At 39.2% G+C, this 14,296-nt stretch overlaps 1 protein-coding gene across 1 annotated transcript in view; it reads left to right on the top strand.

Annotated features, from left to right (window-relative positions):
• The window catches only part of GALNTL6 (polypeptide N-acetylgalactosaminyltransferase like 6), a 1,139,747-nt gene that overhangs the window by 789,765 nt on the left and 335,686 nt on the right, over positions 1–14,296 (top strand). The gene's annotated exons all lie outside the window — the stretch shown is intronic.

Genomic DNA, 14,296 nt, shown 5'->3' with positions numbered 1-14,296 from the left:
AAAAAGCAGACATACAGAACTTAGAGCCCAGTGGGGAATAAGAGTGACAACAAACAAATCACATAACAATAACAGAGAGGGATAAGTTCTACACTGAGAATGGAACAGTGTCAAAGTTTTACCGAGTGGTTGAATGTCGCTTCTGAATAACCAGCTCTGAGGACCAGGATGGTATCAGAAGGAAGAGCATTCCTGGCAGAAGACAGCGTCAGACCAAAGCCAGGCCAAGACCCCAGGTTAGAAGGCAACTTGCGTACAGAAGTGCCACATCACCGTGGCAGAGGCAGAGAGATGAGGTTTGAGGAGCAGGCAGGGGTCTGGCTTCTTTCTGTGAGCCAGGGTGAGACTCTAGATTTTACTCTCATAGATGGTGCCATCACTGGAGTATTTTAAGCAATGGAGTGGCAGGGTTGCCCTTATATTCTTCTAATATTGGCTCACCCTGTAAATACGTATGAAATGGAGTTAGCAAGAAAGCAAATTTGGGGGAGATAAATTGTGAGTGTGTGTATGTACTCTTGTGTTTTCTAATGCAGATACACTGATTAATCGCAAAAGATCTGGATTTCATATAGGTGATTAGCAAATCTCATCTGCATGTTTGACTTGTTATACGTATCAGCAGTTTCTGAGGACCAGATCTAAAGCCCTCATTTTCCATATGAATTTTAATGTTGCTCTCGACTGTACATTTATTCACTCAAAAGTGCGGTACCTGCTACGAGCCAGAAAGCATACTAAGTAGACAACTGCAAACACAACATGGTCAGCAAGACTCAGACTGTCTTCAGACAGCTGACCATTTAATGAAAATTAAATGGTCAAACACTCTAACCTCCTCAGGGAAATATAGAGTCACTGGGCTTGGGTGCTTCCTTTGTTTTAAGTATATGCAAACCATCTCTTCTGTTCCAGAATGTGTAACAAAAGCTTAACTCCTTCCCTGAACCTTTCTTGAAGCAAACTGGTGCTCCTTTGTGGGGGAACTGATGGTCCCCACATTTGCTGGCAGGCCAGCCTTGAACCTGGATGTTGTCAGCATCTCTGTGAACACCTGTATTCAATGCTTCACAGTTAACATTATTCTTTGTTGTAGGTAGTGCTTCCGAAGCGAGGCTTTTGGAAGCTTTAGAATCTTTAAGACACAAAGATTCCATAGCCAAGTAAACGTCCTAAGCACAGACTGTAAACCGTTCTTGCCACTTTTTAGCAAATATTTAAGGGTTTTTATTTATTTATTTATAAGAAATTTTTTGATGTGGACCTTTTTTTTTTTTTCAGTCTCTATTGAATTTGTTACAATATTGCTTCTGTTTTATGTTCTTGGTTTTTGGGCCCCGAGGCATGCGGATCGATCCCGCACCCCCTGCATTAGAAGGCAAAGTCTTAGCCGCTGCATTGGAAGGTGAAGTCTTAGCCACTGGATCACCAGGGAAGTTCCTCTAAGGTTTTTTTAAATCTTTCCATTTAAAAAAAAAAAAAGCTTACTTTATTTACTCCAGTTTTCTGATATCACTGACCTAGACCAGAGAATTGCTCTAGAATTCACCCCCATGACTGTCATGGGTTTTATAACATATCACAGGTCAACAGCCTGCCTGCCCAGGACTTTCCTAGACTTTAATGGCAGCGTCCCCAGGTGCCAGCTGGGACACAAGCTGAGCCCTTGACTGTTCCTTCCTGACTCCCAGCCTATCCAAAGCCATCTCCTTTCCGTTATTTTATTCTCATTAAACAGCTAGCATTCCCCTTTCCTTTTCCGATGGTCCTAATTTTCTTCTTGATCAAGCCAGCCAGCTTCACCACCCTCTATGTGTGTTAAATCATTCAATTCCAGTTCACTTTGCAGGCAAACGAGTCCTAAACCTGATGGCTTGTCTAATGTAGCTCTCTCCAATCGGGCTACCAACTACACCCTAGATTCACCTCTAGTGCTTTCCAACAAGATCCCTCCAGTCCAAAAAAAAAAAAAAAAAAAGTGTCTGTTCTCTGGACTTGGGACATCATTGCACAGCCTTTATTCACTTTATGCCTCTCACCTGGAAAATTTCCCTCCTGCCAGTAGGAAAAGGCTCAGGACCTAAAAGCAGACAGGCTGCCTGCAAGTGAAACATGGCTTAGAGACATGTTTTTTGCTGTTGCTGTTGTTTTAATGGACCACACATTTCCGATTTTTAAATATTGGCCAATTTTTAGATAAAAATACAGATTTCTCTCTTCACTTGAAAATCCAGAATGTCTGGTGACACTGCCCCTCATAGCAACAATTGGCTGGAGCTAAGGGGTGCTGAGTGGAACCAAGTGAACGGCCTTTGGATGGGGCAGGGTCTGTGCTCCTTCGTCTAACCCAGTTTTCATTTCTCCCTCTTCGTTAGAGCAGGTCACTACAGACATTTCAACTTTCCCTCCCTGACCTAAGAATGAAGTTCTAATAGCAAAGAGTAAAACAGCCATTCAGCGGTCAAAGTGTCAAGATCCTCTGTCAAAACACTATTTAATTTACACAAGTTGGTCTGTGTTGAATTATCTTTACTGCTGTAACTTAATACCTCTTGAATTCTGTCTTGTACCAAGCATTATGCAAGGGACTATGATAAAGAGAAGAGGTCATAATACAATGAATATATTACAAATCTACACAAGTTATTTTAATACAATGCAATGGTGGAGGTGTATACAAAAAGGCACTAAAAGAAAATCTCTGGCCAGATGTGTTGCATTCAGAGGGCTAACTTCTCCACAGACATTATTAATAAATGGCTGACAGGTTTGATGGCCAATATCAATTTGTTTTCCTATAAGAGTATTATAAACATGGATGTCATTATTGTAGGAAGACAACTCCTAGAAGTCATCATTGTAATTTTGCATGAATTGTAAAATGTCTGACTCAATTATCATGAAGCACTAAGAAATCAGTACCACACATTAAAATGTACTAATTAAAGCTTTTTAAAAATTTCTAACCTGTTATTTACCTGTGTATCTCAAAGAAATATTTTGGATGTTTAGGTTAAGTGCTCTACTTGATAGATGTTATGTAAATCATCTGCTATAGCTATCAATGTTTTGGATTATTTCTCAAATATAGTGCAATCTCTCTTTACTTAAGATAGACTCCAAATAAGAATTATTTTGAACTGTCTCAGTTTAAATTTCTGGAACATAAAGGTAACTTTAGGAATTATTACTACAATCAGACTCGTATGAATCTAGAGACAAATCTGAGATTTAGTCTTTGGGGTTTAATAAAAGCAAGATCTGCTCACCTTGATTTTGACCCACTTATCTGTCTTTCCCCTTTAACTACGACTTTTCATATTTCAAATATTTGAAAAGGAATGTTTTCCTCATCTACCCACTTAATCCATAATCTGCTGTGACAATGTCCTTTGAACATTCACAACTTGAGCACTTCATTTTTATGCCATGCTCCTCCCTGAATGTCCCTCCACTTTGTAAACAGCCCCTGTAAAATATAGCACTGAACAAAATGATGATATTGTAGACATACAAAATTATTACCTAACCATATAGTATATCTGAGGAACCTATACTTCTAACAGCAGCATTAGTGTAAAAACCATGAACTTCACATTTCTTGAAAGGAATTTTTCAGCCCACCTTTCAAGCACGATCTTCATCCAGTACACCATTCACTCAGGACTCAACCCTTTTCATGGTACGAAGACCCTAAGGACTAAGGCATTCTAGAATCATAAACTCATCACCCCATCATTTGTTCTAATGTAGAGCTTCATGATACTACGTTAACACAACATCCAATTCACTATTCCAGAAATCGCCCTATTGTTGGAAGTGACTGATAATAATCATGACACATAACGTAACTCTTAATGATGACATATCAATGTTTTAATTTGCTGATAACTGCACACCACCTTATTCAGTAAACAACTGAAAACAGAAACTTGTTAGAACCTGTACTAGACTGAATAATGGACTCCCCCTTCCCCAAAGATGTCCAAGTCCTATTCCCTGGAATTTGTGAAATGCCTTACGTGGCAAGAGGGACTTTGTAAATGCGATTTCGTAGAGGGTGTAAAGATGAGATTATCTTAGATTACTCAGGCAGGCCCAAGGTAATCACAAGAGCCCTTGTAAGAGTGAGGTAAGAGGGCAGGATCAGTGAAGCCAAGGCGCTGAAAGCAGCAGAGGTCAGAGCAAGTGTAGCCCGGAGACAGGAAATGCAGGCAGCCTCTAGAATCTGGGACAGGCTAGGGAATGAATTCCACCCTACAGCCTCCAGGAGAAGCATGGCCCAGCCAAGCCACTTTGGATTTCTGCCTCCCAGAATTGTAAGAAAATAGATTTGTACTGCTCTTTTATCATAAATTTGTGGTAATTTGTTACCACAAGCAATAGGAAAGTAATATACTTCTTAGCCAAATGTTCCTTCCTCTGTTCATCTAGTAGACTTTCTGGGGGTAGGAATAAAATACAACTTTTATTTATTCTGAAAGACATCTATTGAAGAACCTAAGACTTTTTTCTTCTTCCTAATATTTGACTTTCCCCAACCCTGGTAAACTTTTTATGTATTATATGGTAACAAGGTAGTATCGTGGTTATGATTTGATTCAGATCTGTCAGGAGTACTTGAACTAGTAAAATATATTTCCAAACAATCATTGGTTCCTAACACCAAAAAAACTGAATATTTGATCAGTTTTACATGTTCTTAAAAAGACTTATTCTTTCCATTCATTAATGGCTAATTCATTCATTAGTATTAAGTATTCATAAATATTATATTATTAATTCTTCTTAAATGACAATTTGGGGGTTCGTAAGTTTTGGTAAGGATTCAAAGCTTTGTTTAGAATCGTAGCATAATGTCAAATAAGGATCACACAGTTCAGATGTTTGGAAACAGTATAAAATGCTATGAGAAATTTAAGGCATTATCTACAGAGATAATGCATTTCTAACTGATCATAGAATGCTTTAGGCAGAAGAAAGAAGCATTAAGCTGAAGATTTCAACCATTTATTTTTCCGGAAGGTTTTGGGATTTATTAAATGAAATTCGTTTATAAAATGAGACAGAATTGGTGTGTTTACATGTCATTAACATGAATGTATCTGCACCAGTAGTCAAAAATATTAATCACATTTTTTATCCTTAAGCAATTTCTCATTTATGACAGTGAAAGCATAAGGTATTCATTTTCCCCAATATTCAAATAAAACTGCCTGTCAAAGTAAAAACAAATCAATAAACTCTACAAAGTGATGAAACAATACAGTCATTTAACATCATTGGACGTTCTCAGGGACTGCCTAAGCATTCAGCTCAAGGACAGATCAAGAAGCAACGTGATTTACTGTGTCATCAGAAGTCTTAAGTTCTATATCTGGCTCTGTCACTAAACACACTCCTTGAGTCCGCTAGAAGTAATCTAATTGTGGCCTCATGTAACCCTCTTTGGGTCAAGGTGCAGGAAAAACCTCAGGTCTTTCTCCTGTGTTTCTCCTTGACACACACTATTACCACACTCACAACACTTCAGACACCAGATGTGGGGGAGTGTTTCCCACATCAAGAAATTCTGTGACACTAGCTGGGTGTGCCACAATGCAACTCAATTCCGATGCTGTCTAGCTGATGACAGCACCAGACCCCACAGGGCTCAGCCCCACAAGACTCTCCTCCACCTAAGATGCCAATGGCAGGTCATAGGTTCCCCAGGATACCCATCACTTACGCCTGACTTGGCTACAAATCGGAGGTTCCCGTGACCTTCTCCGCCTTGGATTTGATTATTTGCTAGAGCAGCTCACAGAACTCACGGAAACACTTAAACGTTTACCAGTTTATTAAAGGATGTGATAAAGGACACAGATGAAGAGATACACAGGACGAGGTCTGCGAGGGTTCTGAGCATGGGGGCTTCTGTCCCCATGGAGTTGAGGTGTGTCACTCTCTTGGTACTTGGAAACGTTCACCAACCTGGAAGCTCTCTGAACCCCATACTAGTGGGATTTTATGGGGCCATCCTCATGTAGGCACGATCAATTATTAACTACATTTGCAGCCCCTCTCCCCTCTCTGGAGAACGAAGGGGTGGGGCTGAAAATTCAGAACTTCTAATCATACCTTGGTCTCTCTGGGAACCAGCCCCATCCAGGAGTCTACCCAGAGTCACCTCATTCAAACAAAAGACACTGCTATCACCCAGGAAATTCCAAGGGACTTGACACAGACCCTACTCGGTGTCAGGCACAGGGTCAGAAGCCAAAGATTAGAACAAAAGATGCTCCCAGCGTTCTTATCACTTTGGAATATACAAGGGTTTCAGCTCTGTGCCAGGAACTGACATACTTAGATTTTTAATCATCTCAGTCATTCACCAGAAGGATTCCCCAGTTGCCTACACTCTACTGTTCCATAGACCCATATGCATACATTATTTTGTCCCTTCTATCACCAGTCCCCCAACTCCTGAAATCCTTAATTGTGTCCTTAGAGTCCATTATCGGCAAAACCCTTCCATCCTAAAATTAACCTCTGAAAGTTCCCTTCACATTCTTTTGCTCTAACATAACATGGTTATGTCTCCCTTGTTTTCCCCGTAGGGGCTGATTCGTCTCCCACAGTCCTTTTAGAAATACTATACACAGAAATGATCGAAAATCACACACACACACACACACACACACACCCCCGAAATCACTAAACCCAAACTCAATAAATCCTCAACTTAGCTTCGCTTGGTCAGACCTCAGAAACGCCTGTGGCCATCCAGCCAAAGGGCAAGTGTGGCAGAGAGGTGGTTAGATTGGCCGACAGTGGCCTTAACGGATCGTGGCCAAAACAGTTTACCTTTGCAAATACTGCAAAAGCCTATGTCCCTCTGAGCATACTGCCAGAGCCCCTCCCAGGAGATCAGCTCCTGGAAGTGAGGGGCCCTGGAGCTCGAGCTGGATGAGCTTCACACGAAACCCTCCGCTGCTTGCATCCCCCTATCAGCTCACTCCCTCTGGCACCTCCACCAAGGACCCTTTTTGGTTTTAGCTTTCTATTTTGAAGTAATTTCACACTTGTAAAAAGTTGCAAAAATAGTAAAAACAGTTCCCATGTATTCTTCACCTAGTTTCCTCAAATGTTAACATCTTATACAACCAAAATATAATTATCAAAAGCAGGAAATTAAAATTGATATAACACTGTTAACTAACCTACAGATCTTCCTCTAATTTCACCAGAACGTTTTACTAATATATATATACAATATATAATATAATATATAATAATATATTGTATATGTGTTTTACTGGGATTTAATCCAGGATCCCATAAAGCACTTAATTGTCATTCTCCTCTAATGTGGGACAATTCCTCATACTTTTTTTTGACTTTTATGAACTTAACACTTCTGAAAAGCACTGACCATATATTTTGTCAAATGCCCTTCAATTTGGGTTTTTCTGATAACTTCTCATGACTAAAATCAGTTTATGCAGTTGTCAAAACCCAACCACAGAGGTGGTGCCGCGCCCTCCTCTGGGCCTCACATTAGGTGACAGGTGATGTTGCTTTGTCCCATTACTGCTGATGTTATCTTTGATCATTGAAGTCAAGATGGTATCTGCATATTTCTCCACTATAAGGTTAATGTTTTCCTCTGTAATTAGTAAGTATCTTGTACGAAGAGGAGACTACAAAATATGCTGTTTCTCATCATAGTTTTTATCCATGAGTTTAGCACTTATTGATTACACAATAGTAACAGTTATTACTCTGGTATTTACCAAATGGTGATCCAACACCCTTCGGCTCCATTGACCTTTCCAATGTTGCCCTCTACTCAGCATCTCAACGTCCTCACTTCCCCTTTATCAAGCTTCAATTCAAAGCTCAATCATCATACGTACTCCCCTGTCTGTACCCTCAGCTCCTTTATGCTTCTCTTGCTTCGTTTTACTTTGTTAAAACCATAGCTCTTCTCCTACTTCCCGCCCATGTGGTTAAGGCTTAAAGAAAAACACACTAAAAAGCTGGCTGGTCTCTCTCAAAATAATGTCTGTAACCCCGGGAGACTCTTTAATGTTGTTAATTATACTCTTTCTAGTTCTTTATTACAACTACTTCATGGCTGCTGCTCTCTCCTCTAACTCCCAAAATCTCTCCCATTCCCCCTCTCACTTGATGACCTTGCTTTTTATTGAAGAACATGAAACAATCCAATGATCCCTCCAGCCAGCTCCCACCATAACACCTACTTACCAGCATGTATACTCATATCCCCTGTCCTACTGTTACCATAGAACTTCCTATGCTCCAATATTGCGCCTGAGGTCTCCTCTTTTACCTCCTCAGGGATGTTATTCCAGCAGGTTCTCTCTTTTACATCATCAAAATTTTGTATTACATTATTACTATCAGTTTAAATTCTATTACTCCTAGCTTTAAAAAATAATCTATGACCCCAGTTTTTTCACCTGTTAGGACCCCACTGCTTATCTCCTCTTTATAAAAAATTCCTTAAACATCTTTTCTGTAGTTATTGCCCGATTCCTCTCCTTCCATATTCTCTCAAATAGACTCCAAGTCATCGCATTGGAAATGCAGTCAGTTCTCTGGACTCTCCCGAGTTGACCGAGCCTGGCATTTATCACGGCTGAACGTCCTCCCCTACGTGTCACAGTTTGTTCACTTAGCTCCAGAGAGAACATTCTCTGCGTTCTACTCCTAGCTGATAGGTGGTTCAGCCTCCTTCACCTTTGCTCATTCCAACCTCTGAATGTTGGAGTGCCCGGCTTTCACTCAATCCCTTGGATCATCTTATTTCTCATTCAGTCAGGTCTTTAAATGCCATTCTGATGGTGTAGTATTAGTCTTCCGAGGCTGAGGTAACAAAGTACCTTGGGCTGGGCAGCTTCAACAACAGAAACTTCTCACAGTTCTGGAGGCTGAAAGTCCAGGATCAAAGTGTTGGCACATTTCGTTTCTTCTGAGGCTTCTCTCCCTGGCATGCAGGTGGCCATTTTCTCTTTGGGTCCTCAAATGGTCTTCTCTCAGTCCATATGCATCCCTGGTGTCTCCCTATGTGTCCCAATTTCCCCTTCTTATAAGGGCACCACTGATAATGGATAAGGGCCCCACCCTCACAACCTCATTTTAACCTAACCACCTCTTTTAGGCCCTGTCTCTAAATACACTCACATTCTGAGCTACTAGGAGTTAGGGCTTCAACATATGAATTGGGTGTGGCGGGGGTGGATACAATTCAGTCCAGAAGATTTGGTAACTACAAAATTTCTCTCTCTCATCCAGGATTCTCTCCAAAAATCCAGATTCATAGATCCAGTAGTCTGGACAGCTCTACTTGAATATCTTACAGACATCTCAAAACCAACATGTCCAATACTGAACCCCTCAAGTTTGTCCTGCAAAGCTGCCCCATCCACAATCACCACAACCAGTTCCCTCCGTCACAACTTGCTCCATCTCAGGTCTCATTGGCTCCATTTTACCACCCTTTACATTGCTCTGGCTTTAAAAAAAACAAAAAAACTTGGAATCATTCTTGACACCTTCTTTAATAGCCCACATCCAATCCACGGATTTACTGATCATGTGACTCTACCTTCAAAATACACTCAAACTCTGACCATTTAGCATCCTCTTCACCGCTGCCAACATGAACTAATCTTCAATCACCTCCTGCCTGGATTCCTACAGTAGCTTCCTAAGAGGTGCCCTCTTTCTGCCCTTGCCCCTTATAGTCTGTTCTCATTGCAGAAGCCAGAGTTATTCTTTTAAGACCTAAGTCAGGCTATGTTACTGCCCTGCTCAAGACCCTCCAATGGCTGGACATTTTGAGTAAAAAGCAGAAGTTCTTATAATGGACTACAAGGTCCTGCATGGTCTGGGCCATACTCTATGCCCCATAACTCTGACCAACTTCTATTCTCATACTGGCTCTGGCTCACTACACTTCAGCCAAACTGGCCTCCCATTATTTCTTAAATATCCAACCACACTCTTGCTTTAGTGCCCTTGCACTGGCTACTCTCTCTGGAAGGCTCTTTTCTCAGGTATCTGCATAGCTAGTTCCCTCACTTTCTTCAAGACTTCACCGAAATTTTTTCAGTGAGACCTTCACTGACAATCCTATGGAATCTAAAAAAAAAAAAAAAAAAAAGGTCACGAGGAACCTAGGGGCAAGATGGGAATAAAGACACAGACCTACTAGAGAATGGACTTGAGGATCCGGGGAGGGGGAAGGGTAAGCTGTGACAAAGTGAGAGAGTGGCATGGACATATATACACTACCAAACGTAAAACAGATAGCTAGTGGAAAGCAGCTGCATAGCACAGGGAGATCAGCTCGGTGCTTTGTGACCACCTAGAGGGGTAGGATAAGGAGGGTGGGAGGGAGACGCAAGAGGAAGGGGATATGAGGATATATATATATGTATAGCTGATTCACCTTGTTATACAGCAGAAACTGACACAACATTGTAAAGCAATTATAGTCCAATAAAGATGTTAAAAATAAAAAAAAATAAAAATGCTGTTCCTGAGCTCTACCAACCCCACCCCATCACCTTCAACCTGGACTTTTCCACTGTTCATGGCACTGATTACCATTTAGCATATCGCATAATTTACTTACTAATTATATGTATTCTTTGTCTTCCAAATCTACAATGTAAGTTCCATACTGCAGAGATCTTTATTCATCTTCAGAAATATACACAGAGTGCCTAATACAGTATCTGGGACTATACAGGTGCTCAGTAAATATTTGAATATATGAGAAAATGAATGAACAACAAGCTTCATGCATTTCACTTATTTTCTTGAGACTCGGATCATTTCTTAACACAAAAGCAAATTATACAATTTCAGTTGTCTACTCCAACCAGTAAAAATTTTATGATTCTCTAGATCCTGCTTAGAAAAAAAGAAATCCAACTTTACCCAGCAGATAAGTTTTGTTATTTAAAATATTTTTTAAAGATTCTTTTTGAAAAACAAGTCACTGCTGATGCATTATATATTCATTGGGAGTCTCATGATACAGAAATGGGGCGGAATAGTCATCCAAACTGAAGTGTTTGAGATCTCTGTCAATTGAAGGTCAATGGCAAATGAAGATTAAAGCACCCTGAAAATGATCACATAAATCAATAAGCAAATGACTTTGATTGCAACTATGATTTAATTAATTATAGGGGCACATCTGTTACATCAATCAAGTGAAAATCAGAACAGAATTTAAATAGAATATGGTAACTTAGGAGACCTTGCCCCTTTTTAGGTAAACTTTTTATTAAAGAATATATACATGCAGATACATGCACGAAGCCTGTATTTACAGCTTGACGAATTTTCACAAAATGAATATGTTCTTGTAACTATCACTCAGATCAAGAACCAGAATATGATCAGCATACCAGAGGTCTCCCTGAAGTCCTGGTCTAGCCACTGCCACCCTCACCCCCAACAATAAACACTCTCCTGACTTCTGATCTCATAGTTTTGTCTGTGGTTGTATTTTTTGTAAGTGTAATCCTATTATGTGTGCTCTTTAATGTCTGGCACTTTTTCTTTAACAGTCTTTGTAACATTTATTCACATTAATGTGTACAATTAGAATTCTTCAATCTTTAATAGTCCACTTTATGGACATACCACCATTTATTTTAATATTGATGGAATTTGAGTTGTTTCTAGTTTATAACTGTAACAGAAAGTGTTGCTGTAAACATTCTTACACATGACATTTGATGACCATTTCTCCTGAGTATTGATCTGGAAGTGGTCTTGCTGGTCGTAAGGTATGCTGATGTTCAGTCTTTGTAAATATTACAAAAATGGTTTCCAAAAGAGGCTGTTCCAACGTCTACACCTATACCTTCAATATAAGACAGTTCAGTTGTTCCTCGCCTTCGTCAACCCTGAGCATTTTTGGTCTTCTTCATGTTAGTTACTCTGGAGTATGTGTGGTGGTCTTACATTGGCTTGATTTCTGTATGTTTGTGTGGTTCTGAAACTGAGTCATAGCATGCACACAGTAAAGCACACAAGCATTTGAGTGAGGAAGTTTTACATGCACACATACACGGTAATCACCATACAGGTCAAGGTATAGAACATATTCACCGCCCCAGAAAGCTGTCTCCAGGTAATGTCCTCTAAGAGGTTATGACTTTTCTCACTGTAGATTAGTTTTCCTTGTTCTTCAGATAAACAGAATCATAGTCTTCTGTGTCTGTACGAGTCATCATGTATTTCATGTAGTAGTGGACTGTGCTTTTTACTGCTTTATAAAATTACAAGATACCACACTAAATTTTTCACTCTACTGTTGACGGATATTTGAGTTAGGTAAGACTTCAGTGTATATTCTCGTATATGCCTTTTGCTGTAATCATTTCTAGGAATTGCTAGGCCATAGGTAGGCATACGTTTAGCTTTACAGTACACTGCCAGTTATTCAGAAGATCTTTGTTAATTATACTCCCACCAGCAACTATGAGAGTTCCAGTTACTCCATAAGCTCACCAGCATCACAATAGCCATTGTGGTGTGTATATGCTAACATCACACTCTTAACTGCATGTTGAACAAGTTTTATGCTTACTGGGTATTTGGATAGCATGTTGTAATCTGTCTTTTGACCATTTTTAAATTGGGTTTATTGGGAGCTTTCTCTTGTTAATTTGTAGGAGTGTTGTATAAGTTCTAGATACAAGTCCAGTCTTCTGTTGGATGTATGTATTAAAATATTTTCTTCCAGTCTGTGGCCTTCCTTTTTTTTCTCTTAATAGTGTTTTGTGATATAGGGTATTAATTTTCATAACGGCCAATTTATTAATCTTTTATACTACAGTTAATGCTTTTTACTCTCTCTTTTTAAGAAAAAAATATTTACCCAAAGATCATGAAGATACTGTCTTATGTCTTATACAAGCTTTTATACTGTCTTATACAAGCTTTATTGTTTTGCCTTTAACACTTAGGTAGGACTATGATATGTAAATAATTTGTGTATTATGTAAAGTAGAAATCAAGGTTTATTGCTTTCTATAAAGATGCCTAGTTGATCTAGGGTCATTTATTGAGAAGGTTATCATTTCCTCAAGTTATAGTACCATCTGTTTTTGAAAATTTGCGGATTCTACCTGTGGGAATACTTTTGAACTCTAATCTGTTCCATATGTTCTATTCCAATTTTTGAGGGAATCCAGCTTATTTTTCCCCTTTTTACACACAAAAAAGTAGAAGAAATAATACAGGATGGAACCTGTGAAATTAGTTAATATGTACAACACATATACACACAAAAAATCCAGTAGTAAGACAACCTACAATGAGGAAACACATGTAAATTAAGGTAGTTTGTAGGTTTCAAATGAAACATTAAAAAAGAAAAGTCAAACAAAAATTTCAGTAATATCTTTTTGGATCCATCTCCTAGAGTAATGGAAATAGAAACAAGAAAGCAAATGGGACCTAATTAAACTTAAAAGCTTTTGCACAACAACAACAAAAAACCCTACAGAATAGGAGAAAATACTTGTAAATGATGTGACTAACAAGGGCTTAATTTCCAAAATATACTAACAGCTCATACAGCTCAATATCAAAAAACAAACAACCCAGTCAAAAAAAAAAAGGGCAGATCTAAACAGACATTTCTCCAAAGAAGACATACAGATGGCCAAAAGGCACATGAAAAGATGCTCAACGTCACTAATTACTAGAGAAATGCAAATCAAACCAATGAGGTATAACCTCACACCAGTCAGAATGGCTGTCATCAAAAAGTCTACGAATAAGAAATGCTGGAGAGGGCGTAGAGAAAAAAGAACCCTCCTACACTGTTGGTAGGAACATAAATTGGTACAGCCACTATGGAGAACAGTATGAAGGTTCCTTAAGAAACTAAAAATAGAGGTACCATATGATCCAGCAATCCCACTCCTGGGCATATATCTGGAGAAAACCATAATTCGAAAAGATACATGCACCCCAATGTTCATTGCAGCACTGTTTACAATAGCCAAGACATGGAAGCAACCTAAGTGTCCATCGATAGATGCACAGATAAAGAAGATATGGTACATATATACAACAGAATATTACTCGGCCATAGAAAAGAATGAAATAATGCCATTTGCAGCAACATGGATGGACTCAGAAATCATCATACGAATTGAAGTAAGCCAGACAAAGACAAATACCATACGATATCACTTATGTGGCATATAAAAAAGTGATACAAATGCACTTATATACAAAACAGTAATAGACCCAC

This window comes from Phocoena sinus, chromosome 6 (assembly GCF_008692025.1).
Source record: "Phocoena sinus isolate mPhoSin1 chromosome 6, mPhoSin1.pri, whole genome shotgun sequence".
NCBI lineage: Eukaryota > Metazoa > Chordata > Mammalia > Artiodactyla > Phocoenidae > Phocoena > Phocoena sinus.
The sequence above is the reverse complement of the archived record's forward strand: the minus strand, read 5'-3'. Positions and strand labels throughout refer to the sequence as shown.